This window comes from Pelophylax lessonae (genome assembly GCF_965119305.1).
Source record: "Pelophylax lessonae genome assembly, chromosome: 9".
NCBI classification, from domain to species: domain Eukaryota; kingdom Metazoa; phylum Chordata; class Amphibia; order Anura; family Ranidae; genus Pelophylax; species Pelophylax lessonae.
Window position 1 is genome coordinate 152,474,878 of NC_138776.1, and position 21,535 is coordinate 152,496,412.

General features: G+C 42.0%; 1 protein-coding gene across 2 annotated transcripts in view; it reads left to right on the forward strand.

Annotated features, from left to right (window-relative positions):
- The window catches only part of PITX3 (paired like homeodomain 3), a 141,883-nt gene that overhangs the window by 106,784 nt on the left and 13,564 nt on the right, over positions 1-21,535 (forward strand). The gene's annotated exons all lie outside the window — the stretch shown is intronic.

Sequence of the window (21,535 nt, forward strand, 5' to 3'; positions counted from 1 at the left end):
CTCCACTGCCACATTTAGCACCTTTCTGGGGGTCTGGGGGGTGAGTGGGTACCTGGTTTAGACAGGTACCCTCTTCCACCTCCAGCTGACTTTGGCTCTCTCCTCCTTACCCCGCCACCGGGCAATTTACGCAGCTTCACAGCTTCACTGCCAGTTTCCCTTAGCTGAGATGGCAGCGGCCGCACCCGAGAGCCAATTGAAAAATTGGCTCGGGTGAGGATACTGCTGGATTCATGGACAGGTAAGTCCTCTAATATTAAAAGTCAGCAGCTACAGTATTTCTAGTATTTCCAACATCAAATGCGCTTCTGGAAGAATGGTCGACATTCCCATAGACACACTCTTAAACCTTGTGGACAGCCTTCCTAGAAGAGTTGAAGTTGTCATAGCTGCAAAGGTGGGCCAACTCAATAGTGAACCCTACGAACTAAGACTGGGATGCTATTAAAGTTCATGTGCGTGTAAAGGCAGGTGTCACAATACTTTTGGTAATATAGTGTATCTATCTATCAATTGATCATTCTATCTAGCTATTTATTTATCTATACATCTATCTTTCTACCATTTTAAAATATTAGCATTGATTCAACAGGCATTTAAACTAAATGTAAACTATTACCTTGTAAAACAACCCATTCAGTTTAAAATAAAAATGAATAAGTTATAAATACCCCCCCCCCTTTTTTTTTAAAATTATTATAAATATTTTGTTCTCAGCTGCATAAAGAGCTCTGCTCAGAGAGCTGGGGGAGGAGAAGCAACAGCACACCGGTCTTCCCATGCGTGGCTGTGCGGGGGGGGGGGGGGGATTGTCAGGACAAGTCTATTTTGCTGTTCACAAAGAAAGACAGTTGAATTCTGCAGAGTAATGGACAGGATGTGTACAAACACTGAAACAAACATGCAGCGCAAGTCGTCATTTCATATCATGGAACAGACTCAAGCCTCATTCTCTTCAGAGTTACTATGGGATTAAATGTTTGGAATATAACATGGTTTTAAAGTGTAACTGTAAAAAAGATTTAGGTAAATCTGACTTTAAGTGCTTCTACAACATGAGCATGGACAATATTAAACTGACAGCCCATAGAAATAATATTACAACATTGCCACCTAGTGGTCAGAGTACTACATGTATGTAGAAAAGACAAAAAAGAAAAAAACAAAAAAGAAAAAAAAGAAAAAAAGGGGGCGCACCGACCTAGTGCATTACCATAAAACCATTTATTAAAATATTAAAAGGTGTACAAAGTACTCACAAAACTAGTGTGATACAACACACATCGAAAATAGCATAAACAGTCTCCAAGGTAGCCAGGTCCCAATTATGACGAATGGGCATGCAGATGGTCGCATGGGGCTGCTATGGCTAGGCTGACGCGTTTCAGGGGCGAGCCCCCTTCCTCAGAGCCAGATGAAATGCCGCATTTCATCTGGCTCTGAGGAAGGGGGCTCGCCCCTGAAACGCGTCAGCCTAGCCATAGCAGCCCCATGCGACCATCTGCATGCCCATTCGTCATAATTGGGACCTGGCTACCTTGGAGACTGTTTATGCTATTTTCGATGTGTGTTGTATCACACTAGTTTTGTGAGTACTTTGTACACCTTTTAATATTTTAATAAATGGTTTTATGGTAATGCACTAGGTCGGTGCGCCCCCCTTTTTTTCTTTTTTGTCTTTTCTACCAGTGGTTCTGGATACCCTTGATCCTGAAGGGGGCAGCAAGACCAAACAGCTCTCTCTACATCTGAGTCTGCAGTGCACCTCTTTCTACTCCATCAGACAGCACTTGAGCGCAGGAGGTTTTGTTTTTTCTTGATACTACATGTATGTATTTAGAAATCCGTACAGTCATATCTGGCTCTCTTAGGTCAGTTCTCTGGCACTATGCCTGACACACTAGAGAACTTCATGTATGTATATATCTGTACAGTTGTATCTGACTTTCAGCAATTCTATGGGCCAGCCCTCTGCCATCATACCTGGTACACTAGAGAACCTCATGTCTGTACAGTATTGTGCAAAAGTTTTAGGCAGGAGTTAAAAAAATGCAGTAAGTTAAGAATGCTTTCAGAAATAGAAGTGTCAATAGTTTATTTTATCAATTAACAAAATGGAAATTAAATGAACATAAGAGAAATCCAAATCAAATCAATCTTTGGGTTGACCACTCTTTGCCTTCAAAACAGCATCAGTTCTTCTAGGTACACTTCCACACAGTTTTTGGAGGAACTTGGCGGGTAGGTCATTCCAAACATCTTGGAGAACTAACCATCCATCTTAAAGCGGAGTTCCAGCCATTTACTCACCTGTCCAACGGTCCAGCGATGCGGCCGCCGGAAGCCTCGATCCTCTCCCTCGGCGCCGGCATCACTGCTGTGGGTACCCGGCTGTTACAGTTTGCGGCTTCACAGCCGGGTACCCACTGCGCATGCGCGAGTCGCGCTGTGCGCCGTGATTGGCCGGCAATCTTGTGGGACCTCTGACGTGTCCCAGAAGATTGCAGGGAGGGAGGCGGCGCTCCGAGCGGAAGTGGGAGCGGGTACCTGTCAAAACTAGGTACCCGCTCCCCCCCCCCAAAAAATGACATGCCAAATGTGGCATGTCGGGGGGTCAGGACTCCCTAAAGCGGAAGTTCCACTTTTGGGTGGAACTCCGCTTTAAGTGGATGCAGGCTGCCTCAGATCCTTCTGTCTCTTCATGTAATCCCAGACTCCATGATGCTGAGATCAAGGCTCTGTGGGGCCAACCCATCACTTCCAGCACTCTTCTTTACACTGAAGATAGTTCTTAATGGCATTTGGCTGCATGTTTGAGGTAGTTGTTCTGTATATGTATGTACACAGTATATATATATATATATATATATATATATATATATATATATCTAGATAGATAGATAGATAGATAGATAGATAGATAGATAGATAGATAGATAGATAGATAGATAGATAGATAGATAGATAGATAGATAGATAGATAGATAGATAGATTTTTTTATTATTATTCTTTTTTTTATTTTTTGTGTAGGTTTATATGTATGTTTATATATGTTTATCCCAAGCATATTTAAATCCACTTACAGCTGACCGACTCACTACCTCTGCTGGAAGTCTATTGCAAGCATCAACTACTCTCTCAATAAAAGAAAACTTTGCAAGATTAGTTTTGAACTTTTCTCCTGCTATTTTGAGATCCTAAACAGCAGCATAAAATTTTGAGAAGTTGCAATACTTTCTCTCATCATTCAGAACTAAAAAATGATTAGCTAGAGTTCTTTTTTAATAGCCCCCTTTATTTATTTGTCCTATGAGCAGAAGTGACCTCCATTGGTACCCCTTTTATCTTTCCTGTATCCTAAAGAGTGACCAGAAAACTACAAACCACTGATTTAACCTTCGGTGTCAGGGAAATTAGCATTTTTTAATTAACTGCTTCTATTTTGATGACCCCAGAAACCTGAAGCCTGAGACAGCTGACCCCCCCCCCCCCCCCCTTATTATAGGAAAATCCACTGCAAGTCCTTACTAAACACAACCTCTGACCTACTCCTTTCATAACAACTCCTAATATCTGCTAGTATGGCCCTTTATTGTGTCTGTGTGTTTTACTACATGGTACAGGTTTTCTTCAATTATGGCCTGTATACTTTATTTATTGCTGGTTGGTAAAGTTTATATTACAAAACAGGATGTGAGTAGTAAATTAAATTTGTACAAAATAATAATGTATTAATTAGGAGATATGTTGGTGGTATTATTGGGCTTACAAAGAGAAATAAGAGCAGTAACGCACAATGTACAATCGATGTGGTGGGAGCTATAAAAGGCAGTTTTGATTTACGTAAACTTTTTACACTTACACTTGTGCATACTATGTTTATTGCGAAAATTGATCAATCAATCAATCAATCAATCAATTAATCAATCAATCAATCAATCAATCAATCAATCAATCAATCTATCTATCTGGCTAGCTAACTGTTTATCTATACATCTATCTTTCTATCATTTTAAAATATTAGCATTGATACAAGGGGCATTTAACCACTTAAAGCGGTATTCCTGCCCCCCCCCCTCCAAAAATGTAAAGCTGCTGACTTTTAATATTAGGACACTTACCCGTCCTTGCATCCAGCGATGTCAGCACCGCAGCTGATGCTTCCATCGGCTGTTGGATGCTGTCGTCGCCATTGCCGGTAAGGGAACCCTTGCAGCTTCACGGCTGGGTCCCTACTGTGCATGCGCGAAGCACGCTGTGCTCTCTTACTGGCCTAGAAACAGAGGAAGGAGTTTCTGCTAACTGCTAACATACCTCGCTGCAGTGAGGTCCAATGGAAGTGGGGACAGGGTACCTGTCAAAAACAGGCACCTGCTCCCCCCCCCCAAAAGGTACCAAATGTGGCACCGGAGGGGGGAAGGAGACAGATAAGCGGAGGTTCCACTTTTGAGTATATATACATATGGATATATAAAGTGTACTCTGTGAAGCATCTGCCTCATGTATACAGTGGTTCTAACAAGGACCCCATTTACGTTGATGTTATATTAGACGAGGAACGTATCTGGTGCCTGTAATCTTGGGGTTCCCGTGATCATTTTGAGAGGATACTGACTGTGAATTCTCCCCCAAAATCTACATATTTGCAGTTATTCTATTGCATATAACCTCTTGCATATAAATCTGCCTGCACTGATCTGCCCCTCAACGCATGTGTCTGCCAAGGTCTCTATCGCAGCTGGAAATATCGGTCTACCTTGGTCTCTCTGGCCCTGAGGAAGCCCTGTTTGCGAAACGCGTTGGCTTGCTGGGGACCCTAGACCGGGCTATATAGAGACAGTAACATCTAATGAGATACACCGTATCAGCATTCCCCAAGGGAATATATTTCTACATATGCGTTTTTCTTTTATCCAGTCTTTCTATGTAGTTATAGTATATTTTGTTTTTTGTCTTTTATATATATACAGTATATATGTCTGTTCAATAAAGAGAGCAATTTTAATTAATTATATGGTGTGATAACTGTGATCATCCTCTTTCCAATTGCCCATGCAAAGCCCCATCTTTCTCTTAGTATTTTGTTGTACACAATAATAGGGGTTTGGGCACATTATCACGGCAATTGTTATTTGTTATTACGCTATGTGAGCCATTTTATTTGCATGATACCCGGGCCTTCTGAGCTTTTGCTTGGTGTACACATTGGGGCGTGAGGACTCAATTGATGCACATTACCCCATGGTGCCACCCATCCAGCGGGGGATTTGAATTTCGGTTTACCCATTTGAAACAAAGCGAGTGAGACCACCCTTATCAGGGGTCACATTGCATATGGAAAGCGCAGTGTGAGATCACAAGTTGGTGACAACTCCAATATTTTTATCACTATTCACAGAGTATGGGATCTTTTCATCATTTTGAAACTCTATATTGGGACTTTATTTATATGGACTTTCATACGTTCACTATATCATTTATTTATAGCGCTGCACTTTTGTTTTATACTATATTTATTGCAAAATTGTAATCTTTTATTTGTAAAAAAAGGGAAAAAAATGCCAATTTGCCAACTCTAATGCTGGCCACACACATGCAGGATATGCCAACTTAAAGGCCTCATGCACACTGGATAGTTGGCCATCTCTTCTAGACGCCTTTCCTCCTGGCAGCAGCGTTTTGGCAACATAACACTTGACGCTTTAAAACATGTAAATGCAAACGTGTAAGCATGAATCAAACGCTTGGGTGTTAATTTGTTTAATTGGCCAGAATAATAATTTACTTTGGCCATTGAAATGAATTAAAGAGGAAGTAAACCGTCCTCTGCAACTTGTACCTTTAGGTAAGCCTATGATAAGGCTTACCTATAGGTACTGTAAATCAGAGGTGGGGGACTTGAGTCACATGACTTGACTTAAGTCAGACTTAAGTCACCAGTTTGAGGACTTGAGACTTGCTTGACTAAAATTAATAAAAGACTCGACTTGACTTTGACTTGGTAGTCATGACTTGAGACTTGACTTCGACTTGAGACATATGACTCAAAATGACTTTACTTTTTTAAGTTATTAAATATTTGCATTTTCTCAAGATGTGTTAAAGCAAATTTAATGTGCCTGTTATGTTTCTTACACCACAGTCACTTAAAACACCTCAGTTTGTTCTGATTTTTAGGACACTGGCTGTTTAACAATGTAAATACTTAACATGTTTTTAGTGACTGTGGTGTTGAAACATGACCGGACGAAGGATTTTGAGCTGTTTGGGCATTCTAAGTGTTTCTTTAATATGTCAAGAAAAAAGCACTAAGCAGTTTTGTTAATGTTGAAAATAAAACAAAACCTTTCCTGACCACTGACTTTTAACTGATTTAAAGTTGAAAATTGGGGTAGATCAGTATTGTGACTTGACCAAAACAAATGACTTGACTTGACTTGCTTGACTTCTAGCAGGGACTCGACTTGACTTGCTTGCTTTTCGCCACAGTAACTTGGGACTTGCTTGAGACTTGAAGGTTAAGACTTGAGACTTGCTTGTGACTTACACATGTGTGACTTACTCCCATGTCTGCTGTAAATATCTCCTAAACATGTACTGTTTAGGAGATATTTACCTTACATGCAGCCAGTGACATCCCTGGCGCATGCACTCTGAAGGAACGGCCGCTGGTGCCGTTCCTTCAAAGCCCCGTGCCGTGACCGTCGGCTCCCGCGCGCGTCATAGAGGTAGGCGGGCAGCGCTGCGGGGCTCGTTCTAAGGTAAGTATTTCATAATGAGCTAGTATGCGATGCATACTAGCTCATTATGTGTTTCTCTTTCAGCTTGTAAAAAAAAAAAATGTAACTGAGTTTACAACCTCTTTAACGCTCAAGCGCTAGACGCACCCAGCATCAAGCATTTTTTCTACCAAAATGCTGCAGCTCCTGGATGCGCTGGCAATGATTTTTTTTTTTTTTTTGCCTCTAAACTCCTCTAAACACCTATGTGTGTATGGACACATAGAATAATATGCAAGGATGTTTAGAGGCAGAAAAAAATAAAAAATATAAAAAATCATCAGATGCCCCTAACAACGTCCAGTGTGAATGAGGCTTTAACTGCAAAGACAAAAGAACCAATGAAAGCAACCCCCCAACACAAAATCATTTTACAGTATTGACAGAATAAATGACATAGTAACATATAAAGGCAATAGTCCATCCGGTTCAACCTGTGTAGGTTTGTGTGTGTCAGCAGGGCCGCTGATAGGGGGGACCACCTCTTCTCCTGTAGGGGCCCGGGCACACAGGGGGGCCCAAACAGCATGGGGAATCAGTGCGGTAGGACAGAGGGGCAATTACAGAAGGAAGCCCTATGCGGCTCTTTGCAGCAGCTGAAAGCCAGTTTCTCCCCCTCCTGCCAGCTCTTAGCTGCTGCGGTCTGAGATACAGACACAGGGCATTGTAATTGCTTCTCCAAAACCTATCCCCCTCCCTGTTCTGCCTGCTCCTGATCTGCCCCCCCCCCTCCTTGTGTGCCCCCCTTTCACTGTGACCTATGTATACAGTAGAGGTCTTCACACAACATCTTCAACAGGTCAAATCGCATGTCAAATCGCTGCCCTATTGATATGGCAATGGGAAAGTCCCAATCGGTGTGACGCTGACTTTGCTGTGCTGCATCGATTTCCAAAAATATGGCTGCCAATGTTAATTTTGGTATCAAATTTTGATTTCGTTTTAGTTATAGTTATGACTAAAATGCCATTTTAATTTTAGTCATCTGCAATTGTTTTAGTTTTAGTCCTATTTTAGTTGACTAAAATCTCCAGTACATTTTTAGTTGAATAGAAAGTTTTGGTCAACTAAAATCTAATGTGTTTAGTTAAACTGTAAAGCATTATTTAGGCATTTCTATAGAATTTCAAAACTCATTATATACTCCTGGAGAAAAAAAAAACTAATAGCATGTTATTATTTATTGTATTAGAATTTGAACAAACTCACAGATACAGAGTTAGCCACTCTAGACGGTCTGAGGAGTCCTGAAATGCTGCACAGTGCTCTGGACGGTGCTCTGTCTGAGGAGGCCTGTAATGCAGCACAGTGCTCTGGACGGTAGTCTGAAGAGACCTGTAATGCAGCACAGTGCTCTGGATGGTGGTCTGTCTGAGGAGGCCTGTAATGCTGCATAGTGCTCTGGACGGCGGTCTGAAGAGGCCTGTAATGATGCTCAGTACTCTGGACGGGGGTCTGAGGAGGCCTGTAATGCAGCACAGTGCTCTGGACGGTGATCTGAGGAGGCCTGTAATGCAGCACAGTGCTCTGGACAGAGGTCTGAGGAGGCCTGTAATGCAGCACAGTGCTCTGGACGGTGGTCTGAGGTGGCCTGTAATGCTGCACAGTGCTCTGAAAGGTGGTCTGAGGAGGCCTGTAATGCAGCACAGTGCTCTGGACAGTGGTCTGAGGTGGCCTGTAATGCTGCACAGTGCTCTGGACGGTGGTCTGAGGAGGCCTGTAATGCAGCACAGTGCTCTGGATGGTGGTCTGAGGAAGCCTATAATGCTCACAGTGCTGTTGATGGTGGTATAAGTGGCCTATATTTCTGCACAGCGCTCTGAATTGTGGTATGAGAGGCATGTAATTCTGCATAATGCTCTGGATGGTGGTCCGAGGGGAGGCCTGTAATGCACAGTGCTTTGGGATGGTGGTCTGATTCTGAGAGGCCTGTAATGCTTCACAGTGCTGGATGGTGGTCTCAGGTCTGAGGGATGGCCTGTAATGCACAGTGCTCTGGATGACAGTGGTCAGAGGAGGCCTGTAATGCTGCACAGTGCTGGATGGTGGTCTCAGGTCTGAAGGATGGCCTGTAATGCACAGTGCTCTGGATGACAGTGGTCAGAGGAGGCCTGTAATGCTGCACACTGCTGGATGGTGATCTCGGGTCTGAGGGATGGCCTGTAATGCACAGTGCTCTGGAAGGACAGTGGTCTGAGGGGAGGCTTCAGGCCTGTAATTGTAATGTACACACTCACAGTTGGTGCTCTCTGATCTGGGCAGTGGTCGTTGTGACTCCTGTGTTGGCAGTGGGACTCTCGTTGGGACTCAGGAGGCCTGTAATGCACAGTGCTGCTCTGGATGGTCCTCTGAGGACTCTGAGGACTGTAATGCTGGCTGCACAGTCGCTTGCTTGCTGGATCCCTGTGGAAACCAGAAGTTAGTTCGCGAGGGTAAACGTCCCTGCCTCACATTTTTTGTTTTGTTTAAGTTCGTTAAAAAAAATGGAATTGATTTTCACCATAGTTTTCATCAGTGGATGAAAAGGTGGTGTACTTTTCATTTTGTTTTCGTCACTGTAAAAATGCCGCTGACGAAAATTTTGCCGAAAACATTTTTGTTGACAAAATTAACACTGATTCCTGCACTACTTTTCAGGACTTCAATAGACATCTGTTCATGAACCCCCACAGATGTATTTCAAGTAGCCCCTGAAGTCGGACTGAAATGCTACTTTGAAGTTGAGGGAGTTTCGATGAACTCATACGATTTGGAAGCCTCGTCCAGTGTGAATGAGGGCTAAATCGTAGAAGCTGATTGGTTACTAGGCACAGCTGCACCAGATTCTATGTTTACCAGCTTTAGTAAATCTCCCTCAGTGTCTCCTGTGTGGTAGGTGAAAGAAGTACTTTGGAGTTCTTTTTTTAAAGTAACCAAGAGCTTCTGTGCTCACTTCAAATACCCAATCGTGTACAAGGAAATAAAAAAGGGGATGTTCTTTGTACATGACTTGATGATTGAAGTGAACACAGTTTCACAGGGCTCAGCGTACATTTTTTTCCTTTAGTAAACCAACCTCTTTAAAGCGGTTGACAACGGTTGGGTGTGTTTTTTTTTCTCCCGGACCTGCAAGGGAAAGGCATAATGGGCTAGTATGCATCGCATACTAGCCCATTATGTGAAACTTGCCCTAAGTGCCGGTTTCCACTAGTGTGACTTGCTGTGCGAATTGACACATGTCAAGTCGCACAGCAAGTCAAAAGCCATTGATTTCAATTCGGCCCGTTTCCACTGCCGCGACTTCAGTTGCGGCGACTTCAAAAGTAGTTTGTGCACTACTTTTGAGCCGGCTTCAGTGCAACTTCCCTCTATAATGAGGGACAAGTCGCACTGAAAGCCGCAGTTTACTTTCGCTACGAAGTCGCGCTAGAAGTAGCACGACTTCGTAGCCGCGGCAGTGGAAACGGAGCCTAAAGCAAAGCTTTTCCAGCGCCGAGATTTCAGAGCTGCAGGGGCTCCACCTCTTTGACTGGCCGGAGCCACAATTAAGTCATTACGGCACAAGGCTCTGAGGGAACGGCACATGTGCCCGTTCCTCCAGAGCCTATTCACCAATGACGTCATTGGCTGCTTATATTTTAAATATCTCCTAAGCGGTGCACGTTTAAAATATATATACAGTACCTATAGGTAAGCCTAATTATAGGTTTACCTATAGATAGAAACTATGCATGGGACTTTACTTCCTCTTTAACTAAAAAGTATTTCTTCCCGCAATCCACAAGGCTGCCTCATACACACCATGAGAATATTGGATGAATGACCGTCCATTTTTTCTTGCATGATAGTTTCATATTAAAAATGAAGAGGTTACTCAAGTTACGAAAATTTGACAGAATACAACTTCGGAAGTAATGTATTGTATTGTATTGTATTGTATTCTTTCGTTTCTGAGCATGCGTGGTCTTGGTCTTCTAATTTTTTTTTTTGGACAAATACTGTACTGATTAATCGAAAATCATTCATTCTGGTATCATACCAGAAAAATTTAGTGTTTATCCCTTCGGATAATTTCTCATGAACTGTCGTGATCGACTTTTGAAAGCTCTTGAAAACGAATGATCAGATGATCCTACGATCGCTTTCAAAGAGGTATTTTCATCTGATTTTCTCATCATGTGTACTAGGCTTTAGACCAGCCTTTCTCAACCTTTTCAACATAGAGGAACCCTTGAAATAAATTTCTGGTCTCGGGGGAACCCCTGTTAAAAATTAAAAATCTACAACTTATGACAAATTAGTGTGACAGTCAGTGGGAAGAATGCTCCTTACTCTTGTCATCATTGGGAAGAATTACCCCCTTACAGAGACCTAATAGGAACAATGGTGTCATTGGAAACTTATCTGAGAGGCAAAAATTGACCATTGCTTAAGGAACCCCTAGCAACCTCAGGAGGAACCCTAGTTGAGAAACCCTGCTTTAGAATGAAATCTGCTGGATACTACACTCATTACTAATGCCTCGTACACACGCATCAATTATTGGCCGGGAATTTTCGGCCAACGTCCGCTCGGCCGATTTTCAGCTTGTTAGTATGATGCTTTTGACAAACGACTCCGACTTTTCGGCCGAAAAAAATCTGGTGTTCAGGCTATAAAATTTTTGTTGCCCGTCAACACAACGGCCGATTTTTCATTAGTCAGTACAGATTTCGGCAGACAAAAATCTGATGAGCAAGACCGGGCATGATCAGAGAATAAAAAACACACGGAAAGTAAACCAGCACATGACATCACTTCTGAAGTAGATTTTTGTTGGCCGAGAAAATTCGGGTGCAGTCTAGGCACATTCCAACCAACAAGACACCACTCTGGATAAAAGTCGGACGATCGGTTGGCCGATAATCGTTGCGCGCGTATGAGGCATTAGGCCTAAAAATCTGCAAAGTTAGGCAATCATATTATGTGTTCTTTGTTGGCTTAATAGCTAATAGCAGTGTGTTTTGGACAGGCACATGTTGGCTTAAAGGAATTTTGTAAGACCAAATATAATTTTGCACACATGTAACACATTATTCTTGTCATAAAAAGGTATTTGTTTCCACATTGCACTGACTATAGTCATGACAATTCTAGACTTGCTGTTCTTTTGTTCATTAGATCAAATGTACAGTACAATAAAAAAAAAAAAAAAAAAAAGGAAAAATCACATAATATAGACGAACTTGACATTTTAGGGATGATCTGACTGTTATCCTTTCAACTTGCAAAGTGCTTCTTTGGGATAGGCAAAATGCTGGTTTGATAGTAAAAATGTACAAAACGCAATTAATGTCCTGCCAACTCACTACCTTATTTATGTGATCAAATTAACCTGTCTAGATGAAGGCAAATTATATTTGTACACTTTAATAAGCATATTTTAGTGTATAATATACAATAGTGTAGCACTGGAAACCTAAAATTATATACATAAAAAGTCCACAAGAAGCAGGACACACAAGCTCCCAAAGAGTGTCGAGGTATGCATCAAGATAGTCTCTCATAGGTAAATCCATGCAAACCTCCACCACAGATATTTCTAGCAGCTCACCTCAACATGTGGACCCCTGAATTGACAGGTAGGTCAGTAGCACATTCCCATACAGGGGTAATAATTCATGTAATATCGCCTGGGGAATTCACTTGTTGTTAGTGAAAGATCCAATGTGGTGGAATCAATCATAGGCAGAAACAGGCTGGGATGGATGCAAACAAAGCCAATACCCTCCAGCAGGAAAACAGATCTTTAAACCACACGGTACATGTTAATAAATAAAAAGAATATAGTGTTCTCTACTATAGCTAACTTTATTAAAATAAAAAGAAGAGCACACAGACATGGCACTTAAACCAAGTGCCATGTACAGATAAAACCAACCAACCGATGGCCGTGGGTGACGTCACATGACTCCTTCCTGTACGCGTTACGTCCCGATTTCGGTGTATAATATTTTCCCCTATTTACAGTGCATTGCGAAAGTATTTGGTCCCCTTGAACTTTTCAACCTTTTGCCACATTTCAGGCTTCAAACATAAAGATATAAAACTGTAATTTTTTTTGAAGAATGAACAAGTGGGATACAATTATGAAGTGGAACGAAATTTATTGGATATTTCAAACTTTTTTAACAAATAAAAAACTGAAAAATTGGGCGTGCAAAATTATTCAGCCCCCTTAAGTTAATACTTTGTAGCGCCACCTTTTGCTGCGATTACAGCTGTTAGTCGCTTGGGGTATGTCTCTATCAGTTTTACACATCGAGAGACTGAAATTTTTGCCCATTCCTCCTTGCAAAACAGCTCGGGCTCAGTGAGGTTGCATAGAGAGCGTTTGTGAACAGCAGTTTTCAGTTCTTTCCAAAGATTCTCGAATGGATTCAGGTCTGGACTTTGACTTGGCCATTGTAACACCTGGATATGTTTATTTGAGAACCATTCCATTGTAGATTTTGCTTTATGTTTTGGATCATTGATCTTGTTGGAAGACAAATCTCCGTCCCAGTCTCAGGTCTTTTGCAGACTCCATCAGGTTTTCTTCCAGAATGGTCCTGTATTTGGCTCCATCCATCTTCCCATCAATTTTAACCATCTTCCCTGTACCTGCTGAAGAAAAGCAGGCCCAAACCATGATGCTGCCACCACCATGTTTGACAGTGGGGATGGTGTGTTCAGGGTGATGAGCTGTGTTGCTTTTACGCCAAACATAACGTTTTGCATTGTTGCCAAAAAGTTCGATTTTGGTTTCATCTGACCAGAGCACTTTCTTCCACATGTTTGGTGTGTCTCCCAGGTGGCTTGTGGCAAACTATAGATCTTAAAGTGTATGTAAACTTATCTTATTTGCTCTTTTTTGGTCTGCTAAATAACCATTGAAAGTGTTTTGTTCTATCTCTCCGATAAGTGCAAAACGTACCTGTTGAACTTCCTCCATTCTCTACCTGTGCACAAGGAGGGCTTATCCATCAGAAATGAAGTAGGCTGGGTGATAACAGTTGTTAGGTATTCAGAGCAGTGTTTTCATTTAAAAAAGAAAAATAGAAATCTGAGAATTCCAAAATCCACCCTCTATAGACACAAAAATGGGGGAGGATTAGGGGATAAATACCACATGAATTTTTACCTTAAAAAACGTCATATGGTATTTAACTCAAAAGAAGACAATTCACTAACAAAACATGTGTTATTTATCAAATGCGTTAAATATCTCTGTTTTGCAATGTTTAGCACTTAAGCCTAGTTTTATTTGTTTTATCACAGCTTTTTTTTTCACAAGCCAAACTGCATCAGAGGGAGATGGTTCTAAGAATGAAGGCACACGGAAATATTGTGAGGCTTGAAAAAAACTCTCCTAGCTGAAGCTTTTGAGCATTTTCTTCTGCTTCTTGAAGCAAATAATGTTATCCTATGTGTCCATGGACACTATTTTAGTCTAAAAATGTTTTTAAAGCTTCAGCTTCTAGGAGCAGAAAAAAATCCTTTTTTTTTTTGCGTTTTTGGGAGCGATTTGCCAGCAGGAAAAAATGCTGACAGCTCCTACAAGCTCCTAAAGGATGCTAAGCACCGGTTTCCAAAGGTTTTTTTTCTTCTCAGGAGTCCTTAACATCCAGTTATAGAGCTGGTTGTTAAGGAGTGGGCCGGCAAGCCGCCCGCCGTGTCCTTACCAACGGATGATTCATCAGCTGTCAGTTGAATGTAAACAAAAGTATTGTTGGCAAAAAAAACGAGAGCCTCACCCCCAATCCATACTAAGCCCTTAGCTCTGGTATGGATTTTGAGGGGAGCCCCATGCCAAAGTTTTTTTTCTAAAAAAGGCATTTGGGTCCCACCCAAAATCCACATCAGACCTTTATCCGAGCATACAGCCTGGCAGGCCAGAAAGGGGGGGGGGCAAGTAAGTGCCCCCCACTCCTGAACCATACCAGGCTACATGCCTTCAACATGGTGTGTGCTTTTGGGGCTCCCCCCCAAAACACCTTGTCCCTATTTTGATGGGGACAAGGGCCTTTTCCCCTCAGCCCTGGCCGGTGGTTGTGGGGGTCTGTGGGTGGGGGGCTTTTTGCAATATCGCTGGCTCCAGCCGAATGACAGCTCCACTTCCTCCTGTCACCAATTAAACTAAGAGGCATGGCCAACCGATGATGTCACGAGGGGTGGGGTCACCCATTGACATCATTGGGTGGCCCTGCCCCTTATTTTATTTAGGGGCGGGAGGCAGCGGTGCTGTCATTTGGCTGCTCCTTTACAACCTGCTAGTCGCTGTCAAAACACCAGCACAAAAGTGCTAAACGCTGGATCAAAACACTAAAAAAACACTAAATAGAGCATTTTTGTTCTGCCATTTTTCTGGTGTTTTTTTTTACAGCTGCTAATGTGCATGGAGCATGAAACTATGAAAACATATTAGTGTGCCTTCATTCACAGAAGGATCTACATCTAGAGAAATGTTATTATTTAGTTACTTTCCTGAGCTCATGGCAAAACATATTCACACTATATTGTATACTTTTAACTTACTGGCAAGCGCATAGTTCCCCACATTGTTATTTTGTACATCCCTACAATATCAACTGCCTGTACCATTAAATAAAATATAAAATGTGTTAATTTTTCTGTGAATTGAGTTTAAAGTGATATTAAAGTCTTGTTTTTTTTTTTTTTTTTTAAAAATTACAAACATGTTATACTTACCTGCTCTGTGCAGTGGTTTTGCACAGAGCAGCCCAGATCCTCCTTTTCTTGGGTCCCTCGCCGGCCCTCCTGGTCCCTCCCTCCTGCTTCCTGCACCTTGCTATGGGGGCACCCAAGCCATTCAGACATGTAATCATTGTTTGGCTCCACCCCCTCTCTCTCTCCTCATTGGCTCGCTGAGTTTGATTGACAGCAGCAGTAGTCAATGGCGCTTACTGCTATGTCTCAGCCAATCAGAAGGGTGAGTCCCGGACAGCCAAGGCTCTCGTACAACATCGCTGGATCAAGATGGGGCTCATGTAAGTATTAGGGGGCTGAGGGCAGCTGCTGCACACAGAAGGTTTTTCTTATCTTAAAGCGGAGTTCCGGGCACAAAATCGACCTAATCGATTTTGTGGCCATCCGCTTGCTCTTCTTCACCTGAAAAGAAATTGGATAGTTAGGATTATTTTTTTTTTACTTACCTTGTAATTGTAGAAAGAAATACTCACCTATTTTCCACTTCCTCCCTCTGTGGCCGCGGCCGCGCCGTCACTTCCGGTTTGCAATGATTCCTGGGAGCTGAACGTCATTGCCCAGGCATGCCCAGAAGCTGTGGAGGAATGCGGCGCCGCACCGGAAGTGACGAGAGGGGCCGGTGCAAGCGCATTCTGGGAGAAGAAGACACAGAAGAGGACGCAGAAGAGGCTTCAGCTGCCCACAACAGAGATGGCGACGCTGGAGAAGAAATTTTATAAGTGAGTATTTCTTCTTGCAGGTAAGTGCGAACCGGGACAGATCAGAGGCTAGCCATTGTGGAATGTACTAGCCCTGACTGTCCCGGGGGTATGTTCATTGAAAAAATGTTTTTGTGCCCGGAATTCCGCTTTAATGCACAGAATGCATTAAGATAAAACACCTTTTGACTTTAAAAACATCTTTAAAATATATCTAATTTGATCTCATTTTAATGGTTTATGGTGTTGACCTCAAATTCAGTATTTTTCTTTGATAAATTGACTTTTTTATTGTATGCGATATTTCCAAATAAACACAAATATTGCATGCAATAATTGCTAGTGACCCCACTGCTGCTCATTATTTGTCTGCTCATTGATATCCCTAAAAGTATTTTAAAAATGCTTCACTCAGGACGTTCCTGGGGACTCCAAATTGCCATCTAACTACTATTCAGACCATTATTTGACTCCTTTGAGACCCCCAGACATACAAAAGAACAATCATTATAATGTTTTTTACACTGCTCTGCCCATCATGGGGCAAAGTACATGTAGTACTTTGTCCTATGTTGTTAGGTTCTTCCTAAGTCCAGGTATAAGGTCCAACGTGCCCCCCCCCCCCACCCCTCCATCCGCAGTAAATATGACAACAGCTAGGAAGGAGACGGATTCATCATACATGCAGCTTTTCTCAGTTCAGAGCATTTTCCCAAGGCAAGAGGAATTCAGAGTGATAGGAGGCTGACACATCCTTCCTCCCCTGCCAAACTTTGGAACAAAGAGTTCATTCCATTTTCAGAAGTTCAGAAACAAATTGCTACCATAATGATTTTGGAAAATTAACAAGCATATTTCCTAATCACCATGATAAGTGGCTGCGGCTGATTAGGCCTCTGCTTTCAACTCACATTAGCATAAATACCATTGTAGGTCCAGTTCACTGCTGGTTTTTCTGTTTCTTGGTTGCCAGTCAAGCCCTAATCAAGGGGGGGCATGTAGACCCCTGAAACACGCTGGATATTTCCTGATCTGTACCCCTGACCTCTAATGGAATAAAGTTGTATTTGGATCTTTCTTTGCAGTGGCTTGGCACTCAAATTTCAACCCTTCTTACATGGTACACAAAATTATGCATGGGATAATGAATGAAATCCCAGAATTAGATTTACATTAGAATATAGGCAATATATATGTACACAGTATATATATATCTGAAGGTAGACCTCTAACCAGCAAGGTGTAAGGGAAAGTCCACACTCCTTAAACTGCCCAAAGATGGTTCGAATCTCAGCCAGCAGGAACTGGCCAAGATTCGCACCATGTATGGGCAGATTAAATGTAAATGTTTAATTGATCGATCGATCGATCATCCTGGGTACAACCAGCCTGTCGGTTTTCACATGCAATTATTGCTAGCGGCTCTCCCTGCCCTCCCGCTGAACCATTGTGTTCTCCTGGTGGGAGTGTTGATGGGGAAATCAAGTGATTTTCTTTCCTGCAACCCATTCACTCCATCTATTACCAGGCTTAACTGGGTTTTGTAAACTAGCCAACTTGACCAAGTTGTGTTTTTTCAGGGACAATGGTGAAAGTTTTTTCTGTCTGTGTGACATTTTTGAAGATTTACATTCATTTTTGTCCTGAAAGCAGGAAGTGAGAGGAAATCTTAAAAAGAGAGTAATGCTGGCCATAAAATAGTCAAAAAAATCATTTGGAAATGTGTCATTTGATCCAATCATTCGTTTTTCATCCAGAAAATAAAAGAACCCAAATTTTGGGTTGTCCCCCAAAAAGTAATAGAGGGGAAATCTGGCAATGGGGACACTAGTTTGGGTGACCTGGGTGTCCCCAAGGAATTCCCATTAATTGCAAGGGTTTCCTCTCACTTCCTGTTTTGACTATGGAACAGGAAAGGAAGGGAAATCTCTACAATGGGTCACAGATGGTGAAAAAAATTGTTACTCTATCCAAAATGAAAAAAAAAAAAAAAGTGTTGCCTATAGTTCTACTTTAAGCTTTGACAAAAAAAGCAAAAAAAAAAAAAAAAAAAAAATGGAAGCTGTTGGGTTTCTATGTCAAAAATGCCAAAGAGTTTCCAGTCAAAACTTGCCAACCAGCCTGCAACCAACCGAATCAACCTGTTTAACAGTATGTGTTAAAAACAGGGATTTAGTTGCACACATTTGCAAATACATGCGTAAGCTGCAGGCCCGGGCAAGGCATCCTGATATCTGCAGACCCTGACTCTACCTTTAAAGAGTCTCCACAGTGAGAGCTTGTGTATTCTGATGGATAACCTGCAGCTTATGCATGTATTTGCAAATGTGTGCAACTAAACCCCTGTTTTTAACGCATTCTGTTAGACAGGTTGATTCAGTTGGTCGCAGGCTGGTTGGTAAGTTGTGAATGGAAACTCTACGGCTTTTTTGACATGCGTTTTACCTTCCAGTGCTCCTTGCTATTAAGACCAGTTATAGGTGGGGGAACTGACCATTTTTTGTAATGTTTGGTTTCTATGCAGAGCTGCACCAGATTTTGCGCTCTCCAGTTTAAGTAAACCAACTTCTTGAAGAAGAGAGATATGTAATAGGTAGTAGCTATGTTCTGTGATGGTAAATTAGGAGGGGTAAGATGGTGTCATCCATCGAGTCACTACAGCACTACTTATGTGTCTTTGAACTATAGGTGTGTGACTGGCTTATACATTTAATTTTCTTGCTGCTGGACGTCATATGACGTCCTGGGTTTTAAGTGGGGATATCTCAATGATGCGTGCAGCTGCAGGCATCATTCAGATATCATTTTTTCAGCCGGTGATTCCCTTGACCATAAGAACAATCATAGCGGCTGTTCAGCTGCTTGATCGTTCTCACAGGCGGCAGGAGGGGACATCCGCCCTCCTCCCGCCGCCCTCCGGTGCTTCTACAGGCTTGCCCATGCAATCGGTGAGCCGGAGAAGGAATGGGCCACCTGCGGAAGTATGCCATAGAGACTGCAAAGACCAGATGGTCCCCGGGAGTCTCTATGACTCTTGGGGGCCTGAGCGCGACATGATGATGCCATGCTTGGCCTGGCAGTTTTCAATACTGCACTGATGTCGGCTGAATAGCAGAGATCATTTTTTTTTTATTTCAGGCTTTCTAGCCTTTAGGAGTGATCTGAGGTCTTATTAACCCCAGATCTCCCCATAAAATATAACCCCAGATCTCCCCATAAAAATTTTAAGTGCCCCCGTCCCCGCATGCGTTCGTTGTCGCCACATATGTAAACTGCATCCAATCCATAGATGTGAGATATCGCCGCAAATGTTAGAGCGAGAACAACAATTCTAGACCTCTAATGTAACTCTAAACTGGTAACCTGTAAAAAAGCGTCGCCTATAGAGATTTTTAAGTAACGAAGTTTGGCGTCATTCCACGAGTGTGCGCAATTTTAAAGTGTGACATGTTAGGTATCTATTTACTCAGCGTAACATTATCTTTCACATTAAACAAAAAAATTAGGCTAACTTTAGTGTTTTGTTTTTTTTTCCCCAAAAAAAGTGTTTGAAAAAATTCTGCGCAAATACCGTGTGACATAAAAAGTTGCAAGGACTGCCATTTTATTCCCTAGGGTCTCTGCTAAAAAAAAAAAATGTTTGGGGGTTCCGAGTAATTTTCTAGGAGTAATTTTCATGTAGGAGCGGAGTGCCAGAAATCGTCCGGTATGGAAGGGGAGTATGAGACACACAGCAGGAGCACAGAAGAAAATGTCCGGCGTTCTTTTTTGTTACATGACAATTATAAGACACTTGATGACCGGCCTTCACCAACAGCTTATTTTGTACTGTTTTCTTTTCCAGGCAGCTTAATTGTGTTATTTTGTAATCTCCTGTCAGATAAAAATATCTTTTAGTTCTGCCTGAGCTTTCCTCTTTAAATGAAGCCAAATGCTAATAACACCACAGCGAATCTTTAACAGAGCCAGGCACACGGGCCAAGTATTTTTATTTTATCCCCAGTGCTTAAAGAGGATATTTCACCAAAATTATTTCCACTCAGTTTTTTTTTTAAAAGGTCAAGCAATGAAAGACTGATGACTCTGAAATACATTGCTAATACGTAATTGACCATTGCATTCTTTCCCGGTGGCTGGCTGAAAGCAGTGTAGCAACCCTGGAATATGTATAACCCATCTCTTTAAAACATAGAATATACCCAGAAGATCTCTGAATTACTTTGATGTTATCTTTTAATATGAAGAGAAAAGTTTGGCAACACAGGAGACGATCTGATTATGACTCCTTTGTCCTATTTAGTGGATGCAGTGATGGCAGAAGGAGCTCTATGAAGGAGAATATAAGTGAGTGAATAGGTAGGGGGAGACTCTGTATATAAAAGTACGCCGTGGCACTATCCCCAATTAGAGCTAAGTTATAAAAGAGGCCCCCATCTGTCCTCCAATTGGAAGAGGGGGATTTTTAAGTGCTGTATAATAGGTATTAATGATACAATATTGTACAAATAAATAAAAGCATAATCTCTTTATTGATACATCAAATGGTAAAAAATCATCTAAATAATAAATATAGCAGTAACATTGCCAGACACATATATAATCAACCCAAATTAACAGGATAAGCAAGTGCAGATACAAGTGCAAAAGGATCTGGATCAACGCGTTTCGGCCAATTGTCGGGCTTCTACAGGATCCACGTACATGATATTAAATACACTCATACAGCATCAAAAATACGATCCAATATCAGTTTCAACACAGCATGGTGCCAGCTGAGACACATATATTATATCTAATCTGTGAAATACCGTCAGGAAAAAAATAACCGAGGGGTTATTCCCATACATTAACTTAAGTGTAAACAATTATAGACAGCAACCATGCAATAGAGACTTCAAAAGGATGGAACTCCAGATGCACAATGTCCAAATTTTTTTATACAAACCATCAAGTATCAGATGGAAGGGAAAGGGAGAGACAAATCCCAAATACAATGGGAACAAATGATACACCTGCAAGTGTTAAAGGAGACTCCAAGCACGCCAGCCACACCAATCAGAATATAACTGGGACAAGTGGTGGGCTATAACCACTTGCTGACCACCCTATAGCAATTTTACTGCCGCAGGGTGGCAGCTCTTCGCCAGGTCACATATATAAATATACGTGATCCACCACTTCTGGTTGCTGGGGGGGGGGGGCATAGGCACTGCTGGCGGCCTGCTTATTCTGTGATTATTCTGCTGGTGCCAGGCACTCGTTGTCCACCGACACCCGCCGATCGTCGAGCAGAGACTCAGAGCAGAACTCTATGTGAAAAAGGCAGAGTT